This window comes from Littorina saxatilis, linkage group LG4, assembly GCF_037325665.1.
Source record: "Littorina saxatilis isolate snail1 linkage group LG4, US_GU_Lsax_2.0, whole genome shotgun sequence".
Taxonomy (NCBI): domain Eukaryota; kingdom Metazoa; phylum Mollusca; class Gastropoda; order Littorinimorpha; family Littorinidae; genus Littorina; species Littorina saxatilis.
The window spans coordinates 3,355,838-3,374,557 of NC_090248.1; the positions used below are offsets into that span (position 1 = coordinate 3,355,838).

General features: G+C 40.3%; 1 protein-coding gene and 1 long non-coding RNA gene across 2 annotated transcripts in view; one reads left to right on the forward strand and one right to left on the reverse strand.

Annotated features, from left to right (window-relative positions):
* The window catches only part of LOC138965698 (uncharacterized), a 268,534-nt gene that overhangs the window by 141,463 nt on the left and 108,351 nt on the right, over positions 1–18,720 (reverse strand). The gene's annotated exons all lie outside the window — the stretch shown is intronic.
* Positions 13,475–18,720, forward strand: part of LOC138965722 (uncharacterized) — a 10,616-nt gene continuing 5,370 nt past the window's right edge. The window contains exons 1-2 of the long non-coding RNA XR_011455496.1: positions 13,475–15,264; positions 16,873–16,965. This is a non-coding gene — a long non-coding RNA (uncharacterized lncRNA). The remainder of the gene's footprint in view (positions 15,265–16,872; positions 16,966–18,720) is intronic.

The following is an 18,720-nucleotide window of genomic DNA, read 5'->3' on the forward strand; positions in this document are numbered from 1 at the left end:
TAAAATTCATATCAGGCAAAAATCTTCTTTTGCAAAACTTTAGAGGTCCTAACCAAACTACAATTGTTTTATCATAGTTCATTCTCAGACCTGACAGTGATGCAAAATGTTGTAACACTTTTATACTTTCGCAAAAAGATTGCTCTGTACCATCAAGAAACAGACTGGTATCATCGGCGAATTGTGACAATAAAATATTTTCGCCAAGAATATTCATACCACCAATCTTTTTGTTCTGGCGTACCATAAGAGACAATATTTCAGCACAAATCAAAAATAAATAAGGTGACAGCGGATCCCCTTGCCGGGTGCCTCGACCTACATTAAACCATGCTGAATACCGACCATTGACTGAAACACAGGACTTAATGTTGCAATAAAAAGTGAAAATCCATCGTTTCATGTCATTTCCAAAGTTAAATTTGCTCAAAGATTTTTCAATAAATGACCAGGCAACACTGTCGAAAGCCTTTTCAAAGTCGACCATCAAAAGTAGGCCAGGTATATTATGTTTATTTGAGTAGAACAGGGTATCATATATTAATCTGACGTTTTCACCAATATATCTTCCTTTCAAGAAGCCTTTTTGATCATCATGAATCAAGTTTGGCAAAACACGTTTAAACCGTTCTGCAATGCACGTTGATGCAATCTTATAGACCGTATTTAACAGAGTAATTGGTCTCCAATTTTTCAAAAGTGTTTTATTTTTTCCTTCCTTTGGAATACATACTATAACGCCCTGTCTCTGAGTCACTGACATTTCTCCTTTCTCAAATCCACAATTTATAGACCGTAACATAAACTTTCCTAAGTCAGAATAGAAAAACTTAAAGAATTCCGCAGTGTACCCATCTGATCCTGGGCTTTTGTCGTTGTTTAGTTTTTTCACAGCTTTGAGTAGCTCACATTGAGTAAGTCTACCTTCCAATTGTTTACTCTCAGCATCTGTTAATACAGGATGAGCCAGGTTTTCATCAATCTCTTCATTTACCAGTTCGGCTTCTCTTGAAGTATATAACTCCTCATAAAAAGTCTGTGCTTCCTTAACAATTAAAGCATTATCATGAATAACTTCACCATCATCTTTCTGCAAAAAACACATGGACTTCTGGACAAACTGTCTTTTCTCCAAATTACAAAAATATTTTGTATTTTTTTCCCCTTCTCCAATCCACTTCGCACGGGATCTAATTATCATACCATCCACTTTTTTCTGCCTTATTTGACTTAACTCCTGTCGTGTTTGCTCTAAAAGTTGAATATTATACTCTGTCAAGTTACTTTCCAAAGTGTATATCTGAGAAAGAAGATCTTTTTCTTTTCTGTTACTTTCCTTTTTTTTATATGAGGAATATGAAATGCATCTACCTCTTATTTCCATCAATAACATCTCAAAAAACAACTGATCATCAATCAATAGCTGTAAATCATCATCGTCAATCAAGTCAATATTGTCCACATTATAAACAGGTAAAGCATATTGTATCTTTACATCAACAATAACCTTCTTCACTATATTTACAAATTCCATGTCTGTCAACAGTGAATTATTAAACTTCCAAAAGGGTCTATCACGTTTAACAACATCAGTTCTAAAACTTACACCAACAATTGAGTGATCAGAATAGTAACCTGGTGTAATATCCGCTTTCACAATCTCAAAACCTAACTGCTCTGACACAAGGAAGTAATCAAGTCTGCTTCGCTGTGAACTATGAAACCGCCTCCATGTATACTGTCTCACATTAGCATGTAAGGCTCTATATATGTCAATGAGATCATACTGCTCCATAAAATCAACAACGGTTCTCCTACTATTGACTTTATAAGATTTGGCCGGGTAGTTTGTATCAACATTGGGGTTTATAACAACATTCCAATCACCTCCGATAATAATTAACTCATTATCCATCTGCACAATTCTCTCAAACAGTTTATCAAAAAAAGCAGGACAATCAGCATTACTTGGGCCATAAACATTTGCAAGGGTCAGACGTTTTTTCAAAATCTCAATATCAATCAAAATATACCTTCCATCATCATCTTTGACAATATTATGAATCTTATAATCAAAATTATTTTTGAACAATACAGCAACACCTCTACTTGCAGAATCATTACCAGCAACAATGCATTCATAGCCCCACTGTGACCTAATCCAATTTTCTTGGTGACTTTTCCAGTGCGTTTCTTGTAGCAAGAAAACATTTCCATTCTGCTGTCTTAAAAAGTCGAACACATCTTTCTTTTTCTTGAAGTCTCCAAGTCCATTTACATTAAAGGAACAAATTTTTAACTCTTCATGGACTACCATTGTGATCAAACACAAAAACCATTATACTTTTTGATCCAAATAACTATATTGATCAAGCGCAAAAAGTGTATTGTAGGCCATCCTTTTGAGAGAAGGGGGCATGTGGTACAGCAAAAACAGGGTCTCACGTATGCAAACAGGGAGGAGACATGGCAAAGGCATCAACCTGAGTGTCACTGTCACAGTGTAGCTCCTGTAAGCTTGCATTGTACAAAAGGAAGCCCTGACCACATTCAATACAAATACACAAATATATATGCATGTAGGCAGCCCTGACCACATTCAACACAAATACACAAATATATATGCATGTATAAGCAGCCATTTCTCACAAATCGAGCAGAAGAGCACAGCAACAGGTCGAGGCAGTAAAAGCGATAACACTAGGACCAAGAGTTTTTTTAAATAAGATTGCAAACATTGGGAGACAGTACACAAAAGCAGTAGTGATACAACCAAACTCTGGACAATACATCAGCGAGCAAACAGAACCATTGGCATTACCCATAATCGACACAGGCATGAGAAATATAGAACCATACATCCAGCATAGTGATGGTAATAGACACAGCATAAAATCGCGACCACCAGCTCAACACACTAACAGGGGCACGAAGGGGGGGCCAACAACACGGCACGAATGACACGAATACCAAACAACAGAGAGAACAAGCAAAAACGGAACAAAAGTTACAACAAGAAAGGGTACAACAAGAAAGAGTAAACAGACATGAATACAAGTAACACATACCTTCGGATCTTGCCATTGGGCTATAGGACGAAGGAGTATGTTTCCAGGAACTTTATTGAACTTTATCCAAGTACTTAAAAGTACACAGTTGTAGTCGATCGATTAACGCCATTTTGGATTTCACCGATCACGTGGTTTTTCGTGTGGCGACTGGAAATATTTTCACCGAAGCTACTCTCAGTATGTATTATGTACGGCTTAATAACATGGCTGGATGACAAAACATTTGATGTAGAATGAAAACAAGTGACGGAACACACTCTCGTTAAAAGTTGGGGAAAAACCGGGATCGTAAAAAGGAAACCAACGTCTGTACCGGTGGAGGAGCTAGGCAAACCAAAACAAAACATCACGTGATCACAACACTGCCATGTGCTTTCTACTTGTCCAGTTGTCAAGTCAGTGATAAAGAACATATCTTGTTTATCATAGAACAAAAACAGACAGATACTCGGATATTTGTTGTGTGTTTGGTAGCCTGTAAAAGGTAGACTCAAGATCTCTGACATACGGCTGGACAACAATCTTGTTGGTGATTATGATTATATTTACACAACCTAGCACAACCTAGCACCCCCCAAAAAAACCAGAATAACTACCCTTCAACGCTCGGAGGCATGACTACTCCATTCCGACTGTCTTCTGGTGGGGTCATTGAGTTCAGATAGGGATCTGATAGAGACAACTTTTCCTTTTTTGGTTTTCATCACCACTTTACCGTTCTTTGTCCATGCTTTTTCACAGATAGCATCCTCTTTGACCTTGTGGAAGAGGTACTGTGTCGTCTGGGTTAGATCTTCTACAATCACGACACCTGACCCTTTCAACCCCCTCCTGTTATACAGGATTTGGTCCCTTATTCTGCGAGAGACAAATCGCACAATGGTTCCTCGCGGAGTGTTCCTGTCTCGCTGGAGTCTGCCTAGGCGATGGACTGCCTCGATGTCATCAGGGGACACCTTGACGTTCAGCTTGTTGTTGAACAGCGCCAGCACCTTCTTCTCGCACTCTCGCACTCAGACTGTTGTTCCGGCTGTTGCCCGTCCCTGTTCCCCTGCCTGCCACTGCCCTGCCTCGTCTGCTCAGATGGATTGGAACCGCCATTTGGACCACCGGACTCCACTCCCTCACTGAGTCCATAGACCCTCAGATTGTTCCGTCGGACATAAAGATCAAGCTCATTCAGTCTCTCTTCTGTGTGATGAGCAAGAGTTCTTGTTTCTCCCAGTTCACTCTTCATGTGCTCTTCTCTCTTCTTTGATTCACTGACTTCTTTCTGTAGTTTGTCATTCTCTGTTTTTAGTTCAAAGACCTCACCTCTTAGTTGGTCGAGTGTGTCCTTCATAGATTCCATAACCTTACGGTTTGAACAGATCTCATTGAGCAGATCTTCATTAGAGACGGTGCGACTGTGAGCATCAGGGGAAGTAACCGCTGCGTCTCCGACTTCAGATGAACCGACTTGCTTACCTCTCTTGTTAGTGTCACTCATATCGAATTCGTCAGAATCTGTTTCGAAAACAGGAATATCTATAGGAGAGCCTGCCTCGACTACTCTTGCCTTTTTCTTACTGGCTTTCTCCGAGTCTGTAGTAGAGCTGCCGACACCGGGGCTGGATTTGTCTGAGCTGTTGTTCTGTGGTCGTTTTTGCCCTTTCTTTCTCGTCATCTCATCTCACAATGGCGACCGGTGCGGAGTGAGTTGATCTTCGGTCATCGATTCATTCTATGTTAAGGAGCCCTCTTTGTCATTTCTAGCGTTCCTGGGTCCACTCCTCCGGGGGTAGGCAACTTGCTAGCACTTCATATGGATAAAGCGCCTCTGAGCTCGCCGTAAAAACGGTTGATAACCTGTTTTTGACCGGAGCTTCGCGCACCTGCCTGCCTTGTCCGAGTGGCGTGTCACGATCGCGGGGTATTAGTAGAGCCCTTAGGAACTTATTCCAAAAATCATCACACAGAAGTTTTCTGAATCAAAGAACCACGAATAGAAAGAAGAAAAAAACTGCACACTTACATCCATATGTATATGTATAGTATAGATAAATAGATAATCTCAGTATTGCCATATCATAATTACTGTGATTAACACAAGTAATACCTTGTCTTGTGTAGAGAATTGACCCTTTATTTCTAACTAAACTGTCAGTATTGCTATATCATCATTGCTTGGCAGGGCAGCGTTAAGCAGGCAACCCGGTTTCTCCTTTAGAGGATACACCCTTCATTAGTACTCTCTTTGATTGCATTTTATGTTCCTTATATGTATGACCAAGCGCGTCATTTGTAATTTCCATATGTGGTAAAAAGTGGTATAAAGCGTTGGAAAAACGGGGATATCATTGTGTAAATATCTAAGCATGCGCACTTGTTGTCATAAGTCTGCACATTCAATCTTCGTTTTATTTTTAGCTGCGCAGGAATCTTCAATGACCAACGTACAGAAACAGAAATGGACCCCAAACAAAAGGAGATTTTTCGCCGGTTCGAACCAAAATATCCAGTCGCACCACATGAGCATGTTCCCACACCATCTGTATTCATTGTCATAATCTTGGAGAAAAGGATCGTTCTTACACACAGAAAAACCTTGAACGTTAAAAATATGTCGTCTGCATCGAACAAGGTGCACACTGTACTAATTGTGACGTAGGAACAGGCTGACTGCCACCACGGATGATTTTGCACAATTAATTCTTAATGCTGCACTTGTACCTTATGTATCTTTATCCGTATCCATATATATACGGTATATATGCAAGATCGTTTCTTTTCACACTACACCGGGTTCACCGCAAGGTTTTCACGATAAATAAATGTCAGCGAATCAGACTGAAACTTCGCGCAATGAAAACTCGCGGTGTCACTGAAGAGAGCGACCTTGACATTGGTGACGTCAAATGTTCCAAAATAAATTGATGTTCTCACAAAATACGTCATGTTTGGGTAATGTAATGTTTGTTCAGACTGTTTAGATGCTAACCAAACTGTGGTTTATGCACAAACTAAAATAGGTGCTGAGAAACATGCAGTGGAATGATCGAACTACTTTCAAGCGAGGAGGCGCCAAAAGTGCATGTAGATATAACACACTTCCTGAGGCCCTGCATGAGATGTTAATAGTCGTAGCATTTAGTCCCAAAACAACAAAACATGCCAGAGTGTACTAAACAAATTACAGAATGTTCTATTGTAACTCACGTTGGGAATCCCTCGCGAATGTCTTTGATTGGTGGAGAAACTATAACTAATAACAACACATGGACGTGTGTTTTTTTGTTTAAAGAACATTGTCATATAATCGGATTAAATATCCTATGGCAAATTTGATCCCTGAGAGAGAAAGGAGTGGAACGTACGTTGTCTTTATTTATTTTAATTATAGTTTAGTTACTAACCAAACAGGCCTATGATTTTAATTCTGATTTCAATTGTATGAAATAAAATGCGATTAATGTCGTCATTGATCATTACTTTGCCGGTAGTTTGCAAGCGAGTAGTCAGACGATCTTAAGAACATGTCATTATCAATCCAATTTTAATCAGTAAAATGAAGTACAAAACAGTACAATTCAATGCACTATACTGTTGTACAAACCAGTTCAGTTCAATACAATAACATGTAGTACAAACCAGTACAATCATATACAATACAATGTAGTGCACACCCGAACATGTCAATACAGTAACGTGTAGTACAAGCCAGTATAGCCCAATACAATAGGGTGTAGTATTGACCAATACAGCCCAATACAATACAATTTAGTACAATCAAGTATAACATATTGATATGTAATTCGCTTCTTGTGCTCATATAGGTGTACACAGTTATATCTGAAGGTCACTTTTGTCTGTGTTTTGTTTCCATTTAGAAAACAATCAGTGAATGAGAGTTGCTTGTTTGTTAAAGTGTTCTTTTTTAAGTCAGGCGCCCATGTTTAGTTTATTTTTGTCGATTTTGCCAGTTCGTTCTCACAAGGAATTTAAGTTCTGGATTATTTTATTTTTCAGGATGAGCCATTATTCTTTAAAGTAAGCCTTAGTAATCAATGTGCAAAGGACATTTGAATAGCCCGTTTGACTTTTCTTTTGTGCGTGTGTCTTGTTATGTGTTTGATGTGTGCGAGTGTCGGTGTTATTATTCTGTAACGTTTCCTGGCGATTGTTGCCAAACATAAATCACCAGGTCATTCATGTCTTTTTTCACTTAACACAAAACATTTAACTTGTGATCCACGGGAAACGATTCCAGGCCGGGATGTACACGGATCCACTGTGCGTGCAGTTTTAGAGACGGTATCCATGTCCCATCCTTGTGTCAAGACTGGCACACAAAACACTTCGGTCAGTCTGCCAAAAGTGTTGTGGCTAAATAATATTAAACACGCTCGTTACTAGGTAGCGCGACTCATGTCTCTGCTCGCTTACCACTGCGAGGAAACGACCCAAATCGCCTAACAATGGGATAATAAAGTAATAAACAAATATTGCTAAGCAAACGACGGTATTTCTCAAGCAAGAAAAGAAAACAGAAAACCAAAGAATAAACGAAAAAAAAGAAACAATATAGGAAATGATGTTGATAAAGCTCCATGCGTTGCAATGTTCCTCACTCCACTCCTTACCCCCCCCCCCTCACACACTCCTATCTGCATCATCCACCCCCACCCCCTACTTGGTAGCATGGTCTTCATCATAATGGTGACTGAACTGAGTTCGTCCATCCCATGGAAACGATGACGTGCCCTACCACATAATGATATGTCCACACTCTCCCATGGAAACGATGACGTGCCCTACCACAGAATGATATGTCCACACTCTCCAATGGAAACCATGACGTGCCCTACCACAGAATGATATGTCCAAACTCTCCCATGGAAACGATGACGTGCCCTACCACAGAATGATATGTCCAAACTCTCCCATGGAAACGATGACGTGCCCTACCACAGAATGATATGTCCAAACTCTCCCATGGAAACGATGACGTGCCCTACCACAGAATGATATGTCCAAACTCTCCCATGGAAACGATGACGTGCCCTACCACATAATGATATGTCCAAACTCTCCTATGGAAACGATGACGTGCCCTACCACAGAATGATATGTCCAAACTCTCCCATGGAAACGATGACGTGCCCTACCACATAATGATATGTCCAAACTCTCCCATGGAAACGATGACGTGCCCTACCACATAATGATATGTCCAAACTCTCCCAGGGAATAAAAGTGTCCTACCCTGTGTCGACATACACCAACGCGCTACAACCTGGCTGCTACCTTTGCAGAGTAAGAATTTGTTTGGGCGAATGAACGTCACACCTTAACACAATGTTAATCAACAACAGTAAATCAGACCAAACAATGAACGTCACACCTTAACACAGTGTTAATCAACGACAGTAAATCAGACCAAACAATGAACGTCACACCTTAACACAGTGTTAATCAACGACAGTAAATCAGAACAAACAATGAACGTCACACCTTAACACAGTGTTAATCAACGACAGTAAATCAGACCAAACAATGAACGTCACACCTTAACACAGTGTTAATCAACGACAGTAAATCAGACCAAACAATGAACGTCACACCTTAACACAGTGTTAATCAACGACAGTAAATCAGACCAAACAATGCACGTCACACCTTAACACAGTGTTAATCAACGACAGTAAATCAGACCAAACAATGAACGTCACACCTTAACACAGTGTTAATCAACGACAGTAAATCAGACCAAACAATGAACGTCACACCTTAACACAGTGTTAATCAACGACAGTAAATCAGACCAAACAATGAACGTCACACCTTAACACAGTGTTAATCAACGACAGTAAATCAGACCAAACAATGAACGTCACACCTTAACACAGTGTTAATCAACGACAGTAAATCAGACCAAACAATGAACGTCACACCTTAACACAGTGTTAATCAACAACAGTAAATCAGACCAAACAATGAACGTCACACCTTAACACAGTGTTAATCAACAACAGTAAATCAGACCAAACAATGAACGTTACACCTTAACACAGTGTTAATCAACAACAGTAAATCAGACCAAACAATGAACGTCACACCTTAACACAGTGTTAATCAACGACAGTAAATCAGACCAAACAATGAACGTCACACCTTAACACAGTGTTAATCAACGACAGTAAATCAGACCAAACAATGAACGTCACACCTTAACACAGTGTTAATCAACGACAGTAAATCAGACCAAACAATGAACGTCACACCTTAACACAGTGTTAATCAACGACAGTAAATCAGACCAAACAATGAACGTCACACCTTAACACAGTGTTAATCAACGACAGTAAATCAGACCAAACAATGAACGTCACACCTTAACACAGTGCTAATCAACGACAGTAAATCAGACCAAAAAACGACCGCTCCACACTGTAAGCAGTCAGATGGTTGACTTTTGGTATGTGTCCAAATGTAAGGGTGCTCTCAGGTAAAAGCCGGGGACAATCTGTTGTGATGCACATTATCATCTGCACAAAAAGTCGTATATTTTATCTGAAATACGCATCCGTGGAATATGTTACATCCACAGTCCTTATATTTATGTCCGATGTGTCTCTGTGTATTCAAAGTGCCTCTATGTATCCGACGTATTTCTATGCAGACAGGGTTCTCAGGAATGCTTTACTGAGGTGCTTGACAATTTTGCTCAGCTCGGAAAGGAACGAAGATGCGAACTGTGTACGCTTATATCTATTTGAATATATTGTTAAGTGCAGACACTTTGATGAGTGACTGAGTGTTGTGCCATGACACCAACGTGACACATGGCGTTGGTATTTTATTTGTAAGTAAAGCATTATAGCGCTTAAAGTCATCACTTCTGTATTTGAAAATAAATAAACTACACGACGACATATTAAAGCGTTGTTCTCCATCTGTAAATACTTTTTTATATTAACAAACAGTACACATGCATTTATTCAATGCTTTTTGTTTTGCTTTTTAAAGACATGTGTCTCCAATGTTTATATATAAACAATACAACATTATAAGATGTTTGATGGGTTGTTGACAGACCAGCTTTTTTGTCGGTCCGAGGGGGAGCATATCGTCTTTTGTTTCATATTTATTGACCAAGGCCGAAGGCCGCGGTCAATAAATATGAAACAAAAGTCGATATGCCCCCCGAGGACCGACAAAAAAGCTGGTCTGGCAACACACCATCAAACATCGTTTTTGTCATCATTTTGGTGGTTCAACATTAAATGAAAAATCAACACAGGGAGCCATGGTTTGAAACGCGAGTTCTGTTATTATAATGCATGTTCGGGGCCCCAGCACGTTGTTCAAAGCTGGCGTGCGAAAGCAACTTACTGTGTGTGATTTGAGTTTATAATGTTGAGACAAGTATGTCAGGTTTGAGGATGCGAAGTTCTGTAGATTCCGACTACAGAGTGGTGTGTGAAACCAACAGTAAGCGCCTTTGAGACGATAGTGCCCACATGTTGCATTCGAGCGATGGGATTGTCGTATTTCAAACGAGGTGATTTGCTTGCACAGTCAGCGTTGACCATCTCACAACAGATCTGTTATGTGGATTATCGTGCGACGTTCGAGTCGGGGGCAAGGAATCGCAGGAAGCAAAGATGAGTCTTTTTCCATTGTCACCTTTCTTTCTGGTTGTTGGTGCATATAATATTGTGCGGACAAAATGATGCGACGGCGAGTGTTTTTTGCCTCCAAGATTTTGAGTTGTGGGTATTGTTTTGCTCGTTTCATACCCACACCAAAACCTGAAACACCCCCACCCCACCCCACCCCCCTCCCTCACAATCAGTCCATGAACACAAACACTGACACACACAAATTAATGATCAATTTAACCCCCCCCCCCCCCCAACCCTTCACTTGCGCACCTGCAACGCAGACGATCATATTATTGATTAAATATTCATATAGGTCAGTGTTGGGTTTTTTGTTCTTGTTTGTGTTATTGCAGAATCGGGTTTCTCTTATTGCTACACGTGTCTCTTCATTACATTTCACCATCGCCCTACCACCCTGCCCCTCTCGGTATTCCACCCCTCGGTTTTCAGTGGTAAATATTAGTAATCGAATATTGAAGCTACGTTGAGTCAAAGGTCACAGAAGATTTGCATCGTGCAGCACTGCACGAATTGGGTCAAAGGACACAAACGATTTGCGCCGTGCCGCGAAGGAAAGATAATCGCGATCTTGTTTCTCATTGCCTCTCTGTTTTTCATTAGACTTGTCATTCTGCTTGCTCGGCTTTGTCAGATGTCTTCATTTCTTGTTGCTATGTTCTTTGCTTTTTTATTATTATTTTTTTATTTGCGCTTAGTTTATCGATACAACGTTTTGTGCACGGGTCAAAATGTGTGTGTCAGGGGTCAATTGGTTTGACTTAAACTTGACGTTCGTGTTTCTCCAAACAGAGATACACGCACTCCATGACTTTGTGAGAAGATAAAACATATCGATAGGTTTCATTTGTTTGCGATAAAGCATAAAGGTATGACCTTTGATGAGGTAGTTTTGTTTTTTGTTTACATTTGCCAGTTTGCCAGTTCGTATTTGGAACTTGGCGAAGCAGTGTCGTCTGTTTAGGTCTGGGGAAACGCCAATGAAAAGAGCCGAAGAATCCTCGAGCGTTTCTATTGGGTTTGCTTTTGATTATCCATGTAATAGGGCTTCCTGCAACTATGGTAACCGGGGATTTATTCCCCGGGGAACATGACATTTATTTCCCAGGTGCTTGTGAATGAAAACTCGTGAAAATGATGACAAATGTATTTATTGATTGACTGCTTGAATGATTGATTAATTGAGTGATTGATTGATTGATTGATTGATTGATTGATGATTCGATGGATTGAGGGAGTGACTGAGGAAGCAAGTGGGTGAGTGATTGAGTGAGTGATGCAAGGATGAATTGATTGAGGGATGGAGTGGTCGAGGCATTCATTCATTTATTCGTCCATTCATTGCTGTAGTCATTGTTTTATTTATTTTGCTGTTTACTTTTCGTTTTGATGCATTTATTTTAGTATGCACTTAAGTGTGTGCTTAGTGAGTGTATTGTAATTGCCGCCTCCGCTGTAGGATGATTATGTATCCTGGTTTGCTCAGGCTGGGGTAGGGGGTGACAATCTTGCTTGCTACATGTACTCCATGTTGACAAGCCTACACAGTGTGTCGTCACCACTGCGCACCCACTCGACAGTGTTTGCCGGTAAACGTCCTGGTTGGTGTGCGTGCATTGCAGCTCCCATGATATATTCATGCAGCCACATACATCACGTATTTACTCTAGTGCCTACCCATTTTTTTAATGTTATCTCATGTTAATTCGCCCAGTCAATGGTGTATGTGTGGGCACTGCAGCGTGTCATGTCTACAACAGTATACAGCGCTAATCTTCTGCGACTTTGTTAAAATGGATATATATGAGCATGTGTTGACATGTGTTTTGTAGCACGTCTATTGTACAGTAGATCACGTGGTATTGTCCTTTAAACAGATTAAAGGTGAAGTACACTACACAGTATCATGTGAGGCATGGAGATGTACTCTGATGAAGGGGTATTCGTGTCTGTTTGTTTAGGCAAAGACATGCTGGCATGTGTATTGTCGCATGTTGCGCTAAGAACAACACCGATATAGTTGTTGGTAGTTCGATGGAATTAAAGGCAGGAACTAATAGATAACACGCATGTTTCAAGTCAAAAATGGTTGTACAACCAGACCACGAGCACATTATAACTAACATAATAGCATTAAGTACAAAACATAGTTTCAGGCGATGGTTATGCCGATTGTTGAAACAGGGGTACAAGTGTGTGATGAGATGATAAGCGAAATCAAAATGGGAACAAAACGGGAACCGGACATTATCTTTTAAAACGTGATTTTGAGTCGAAGCCCTCAAACACTTACGAGACAAGTAGTCAATATTACATTGACAATCAATCAAATTATATTGTTCTGATCCTGTTTTGTTGTAACTTGTTCTACAGTGTATAATGTTCATGAACTCACACTGATAGTGAATTATGACAGCAGCTTATCCTGTTTGGGTTAGTGCTGAATATCAGAAACAACAACAGCAATTACTACAACAACAACAACAACAACAACAACAACAACAGCAATTAATACAACAACAACAGCAACAGCAACAACAACAACAACAACAACAACAACAACAACAACACCATTTGTAAATGTGTCATCAATTTACTTATATCAGTTATTTTTTATACACTAACCAGTACTTTATAATATAGCCCAACAGAATAAAGGGATGTTAAAAAGCAGCAACCAATCAACAAACTATTTTACTATATCTTTTTGTTTCTGTCTTTTTTTTCGGTCGCCCTCTGTGCATCTCGCATTCTCTCAGCGTGATATCATTTTATTCCCCCCTCTGCTTCTTTACCTTTCTTTGTAAACTTGGATGGGTCGGTTTTTGTCCGCCCTCAGCAAACCTGAATGCTCGATAGTTTATAGGTTGCGAAGCCGCTACACTTTGTGGGCCCTTCTTTCAGCGGCTGAAAGTTCCGAACACTCACATGTGGGAAATATACATATCATAAGCAGACAACACAAACATACCGCATTTAAACTAACAACTACAAGTTTCAACACAGACAGTCCCCCTTCACTCGGTATGTCGTCGCTGTAAATAACAAACCTCGTATCTCAATTATTGAGGTTTGCGAATTAAAACAACACTAAGGTCTATTGTCATGTCGCCCGTATGTTGAGAAAAAAACTCGTAGCTTCAATCGTTATTGCTTTCTAAAGTAGATAATTGTTCTTGAGAAGAAAGCTCGTATCTTTCATTTCTTTGAAGTGAGCGGCAACAAATAACACTCAAGTTATATTAGAATAAACCACAAGGCGGGCACAATGGTTTGGTGGTAAGACGCCAGCCTCCAGGCTAGGTCGTGGGTTCGAATCCCGGCCTCGCCTGGTGGGTCAAGGTGGAGATTTGTCCGATCTCCCAGGTCAACTTATGTGCATACCTGCTAGTGCCTTATCCCCCTTCGTGTGTACACGCAAGCACAAGACCAAGTGCGCACGGAAAATATCCTGTAATCCATGTCAGAGTTCGGTAGGTTATAGAAACAAGAAAATATCCAACATGCCTCCTCCGAAAGCGGCGTATGGCTGCCTAAATCGCGGGGTTAAAACGGTCATACACGTAAAAATCCACTCGTGCACAAACACGAGTGTACCGTGGGAGTTTTAGCCCACGACCGTCGTAGAACAAGAAGAAGAAGAAGCAGAAGAAGAAGAAGAAGAAGAAGAAGAAGAAGAAGAAACCACGATAATGTGTGTCTGGTTTACGTTTGCTAAATAGCCATTCAAGGGATTTGAAAGTGTCATGTCATGTCGTTGAATGCTTTTGTGAATGTATTGCGGTTTTCGTGAAAATATGTCATCGCTTTTGCAAACCTTCTGTGGGGCGGAGCGGGCTTTTCACGTCAGGTATTAACATTACAAGCATGCCGTTACGACTTCTGTATGGATGCATTGGCAACAGTCACTGAACCGTCAACAAATCTAAGCAACAGGCAGAAGCTGTGCGTATTCTTGGTGTGCTCCTGGTTTGTGCCTGCACGACTGATCGTATTTTTAAGTGCGTGTTGCGTCATTTTGTTTATCTGTTATGGTACGTGTTTTATTTAGTTTAAAATTATCTTACCAGAAAATCCGTCATATGTTCGTATTTTCTCGGTCTGCAGTTTAAAACAAAAAGATTGTGTTGGTATCCTTGCTTCAGCACAGGAGCACTTTTTTTCTTCAATGGTTCTCCTTTCCCTTTCCCTTCTCATCGCGAACAGCAGAGTTTCTGTTAGCGAGTGCAAGTAGTGTACAAATGACACGTTTGTCCTTGCGCCTGTGGTGTTGTGCAAATATTCTCAACTGCTGCATTTAACTTCCTTGTGTCAAAATGCTACGACATAATCTGGACAAAATTCAGACTTATTTTGTGGAAAAAGTTCAGACGGGGAGCAACGAAGTGAGCTGTGTGGGTTTTGATTCCCGATTCCCGACGTGCTGTGAGTTTTGTGTGGACAACAACAAGAAATGGATAGTACCGGGATCGGTTTACTCTTGGTCTGCCTGCTGTGTGTGTCACCGTGTGTTCTCGGCCAGGACATGGGTAAGAATGAACGGTAGTGTTCGTTTTAGCTTGCATGACACTTTGATAGAACGCTTACGTGATTCGTTTCTTATGCCTGTCTTACACTGTGCCGAATATCCTAGCGAATATGAACATGTTGTATTCGGCAAAAAAAGAGACGAATGGACAGGAAAAAATATTGAAATTTCGAAGCCTTACCGATCATTGCGAATGCATACAAATCCATATACGAATGTCTTGCGGGTGTATTACGAACGTTGCGAGTGGCCTTGCGAGTGTTGCGAGTGCTTGCAAACATTTTACGAATAAAGCGATTATGCAATTCGCATTGTTCGTAATACTGCTCTTACACTGTGTCTTCCTGTCTGTCTGTCTGTCTGTCTGTCTCTCGCTCTCTCTCTCTCTCTCTCTCTCTCTCTCTCTCTCTCTTACACACACACACACACGCCCCCTAACCCCCCCCCCAACCCCATTCTCCCAATTCTAAAACACTCACCTCATAAAAAGCGTAAAATGAAACCCTCACAACAAAAACAATACAGCTCCTGTCCTTACCAAAGTTTCAAACTTACATCGATAGAGGGATGAACAGGGAGACCCTAACCCCTACTGTTTACACATCGTAGTAGGTTATCAGTAAACTATGATGAGAGGAGAGAGATATCGCTGTCACCGTATCTTGTGTTTACCGCTGTGAGCCTTCTGCGTGAAATGAACCGCGTCACGGTCCACGGGCCATCAGATCACACACGGAAGGTGCTGATCACTGCCCGAAAGTTCGCGGGGTTTATCGCGGTTTGATATGATTGGGTAAATGGTTTCGTACTTCCATAGATATATGAAAAGTAGGTTATACCGGGATGAAATTAATGTATGTGTGTATAATTCGAAGGCAAGTTCTATCGACAATCAGCCAATCCGATACATGGATTTATGTCTTCCTTTTACATTTACAATAAAGTCCTACACGTTTCAAACGGGATAACTCATTCACTTGATTGCTAATTCAATCCATCAAAACAACACGTCCTTGGATCGGTACTCCCCGTATTACCTGTGGCTGTAGACATTTCAACAGCTCCGTCAATTATTACTAGTTTAATACTTAAGTAGAAACAAGGTTGCACGCTACATTGTAAATTGCTTTAATGGAGCACCGTTTAGGGTAAGTTACCAAGTAAAGCACGAAGTAAGCGTAGCCACTGATAGCATCACACATGACAGAAACGTAATTTGTTTCCTACATACACTACACTACTTCAATTGATCAAGTATCATAGTTACGGACCACTTTCGAGCAAATCATTGCACGATTACGTTATAATATACGGCATGTCACAACATGTATTGTTGCCTAAATTCGTCGGAAAACGTTTCCAAAAGAGCCGCGGTAATACAACCTTTGAGATCTAATTGAGATTAGCATTATCATCAACTCAAGCACACTATGTGATCTCCGGAAAATGATTTGAAGGTTTTAGAATAGTACTTGTGTTTCAATAACATGGATTTTATGTTTTGCAGAGGTATAAACAATTAAACGCAACCTATGATTGGTCTTTTGCGTGGAGTATGGCGTTAATTAATGTTCATTCCGTGATTTGAGACTACCGTGTAACGTTTCAGACTGCACGGTAGGGAACTATGGAACTAACTGCGGAAGAACGTGCTCTTTTCTCTGTGCTGGAGGATGTGCCAGGGACACCGGCTACTGTACACGTGAGTCTGTCTTACTCCTTGCTGTTGTTCTTGAACTCCTTTTCGCGGCTCCTTTTGAAGTCCTCTTGGCGGCTCCCATCGATTGTTTGTCGTTTTCCTTGACTTTTGCATGACTTTGTTTTGTCACGAAAGTATACAAAGAGCAAAGAAACGGCCCGATAACGGAAGCGCGGACACGCAAGCTCAACCAGGCCACCAATGTATGCCTACAATGGACATACCTCTCGCATGTACCATGTACCAATCTCTCTGTGTGTTTGAATATAACTTAATCTCCATTCTAAGTTTAGAGATCCGTGATTACAATGCTATTTTCAATCAATGCGATTCAGATAGACCGCTAGATAATTCCGTTCGTCACGACGACGCCCTTCTTGTTATTATAATATAAAGGGAAGCAAGCGATGCATCGAAAGAGCCAATAAAGGGGGTACGAACTTGTAGATCATATTCCTGTCCTACATGTAACTGGAGACACATAACAGTATATTGTGCCAAACTTGCGTCAACGTACTTACATTATTTGGCAACAGGAACTAACCTTATCAGCACAGAAAGCTGCTGGATGTTAGTATATGTCTCCGTAGAGATGCAAAACCCATGTGGAAGTATTATGTCATCCATGGCAGAACTTTGTTGGGGTACAAAAACATGAAAATACCCAAACGGATTAAACTGTAATGCTGCTACACTTATAGAAATAGATGTGCAGAGCCTGTATTCCAAATCAATTCCGTGGTTTGTATTACTTCCCTTACTTGCGTAAACCATAAATACTGTGAACTATTAGGCAAATGGGTTTTGAACCTCGAACTTTTCACATGGAAGGTCAACGTCCTAACCACTGTGCCCATCTTGCCTGGCTGTGAGTCGTGCTGTATGATGTATCCAGCAAAAATGACACTGTGCATGTGTAGAATATATGACATTACTTGTTTAGGCTGCGTGGACGGGCGCTAATCTTTATAACCTTCTCCTGCGTTAACACTAAATCAAAACCCGATGCACAGTCACTTCATTTAATCGGGTAATCAGTATAATATATATGTCAGATATATCTGTGAAATCCAGTGTCTGCTAGTTTAAGATTGCAGTTATGTTTTACCACAAAGGCGTCCTTTACACTTTCGTGATATATGTTTTTCCTTTTAGATATTACATGGAGATCTTTTGGTGAAAACACCTTTATTTCAGAGCATGGTCTATGTGTTCAGTTTTTTTTCAAAGCGTTTAATTGTACGCGAATCTCAGTATAATAACCACATTTTAGTTTCAGTTTTTTTTGTTTTTTTAAACACGTTCAGCCATCACATCAATTGTTGTACATACAAACATTTAAAAACAATGTAATCTTATATTGTTTGTAACACAATCTTAATCAGAATAGCAATAAAAACGCTAACGTGTTTTCAGTGTAGCGAGAGGGTAAGATATGTTGACTCAAAACGAGTATAATACGTCTCGACGTTTAATCGTGCTTGAAAAAAACACACGTCGTCATGTTACGTCACAAAATCTTGCCTTTACACATAAGATCTGTTAATATCCCGAACTTGATTTGACATCGTCGGCAGTTTCCGCGATCTACCGGTGTTTTGACACTGCACGTTAACCATGAGCCTGATTTGTATTTCACTTGTTTCTTCATTCTGAACATATTTTCAACATCTAATACTGATACATGAATCAGAATGAAATAAGGAACAGAGGGAAGTCAGTTACATGAGTCTTCTTTTGTGAATAAAGAAAGCGTAA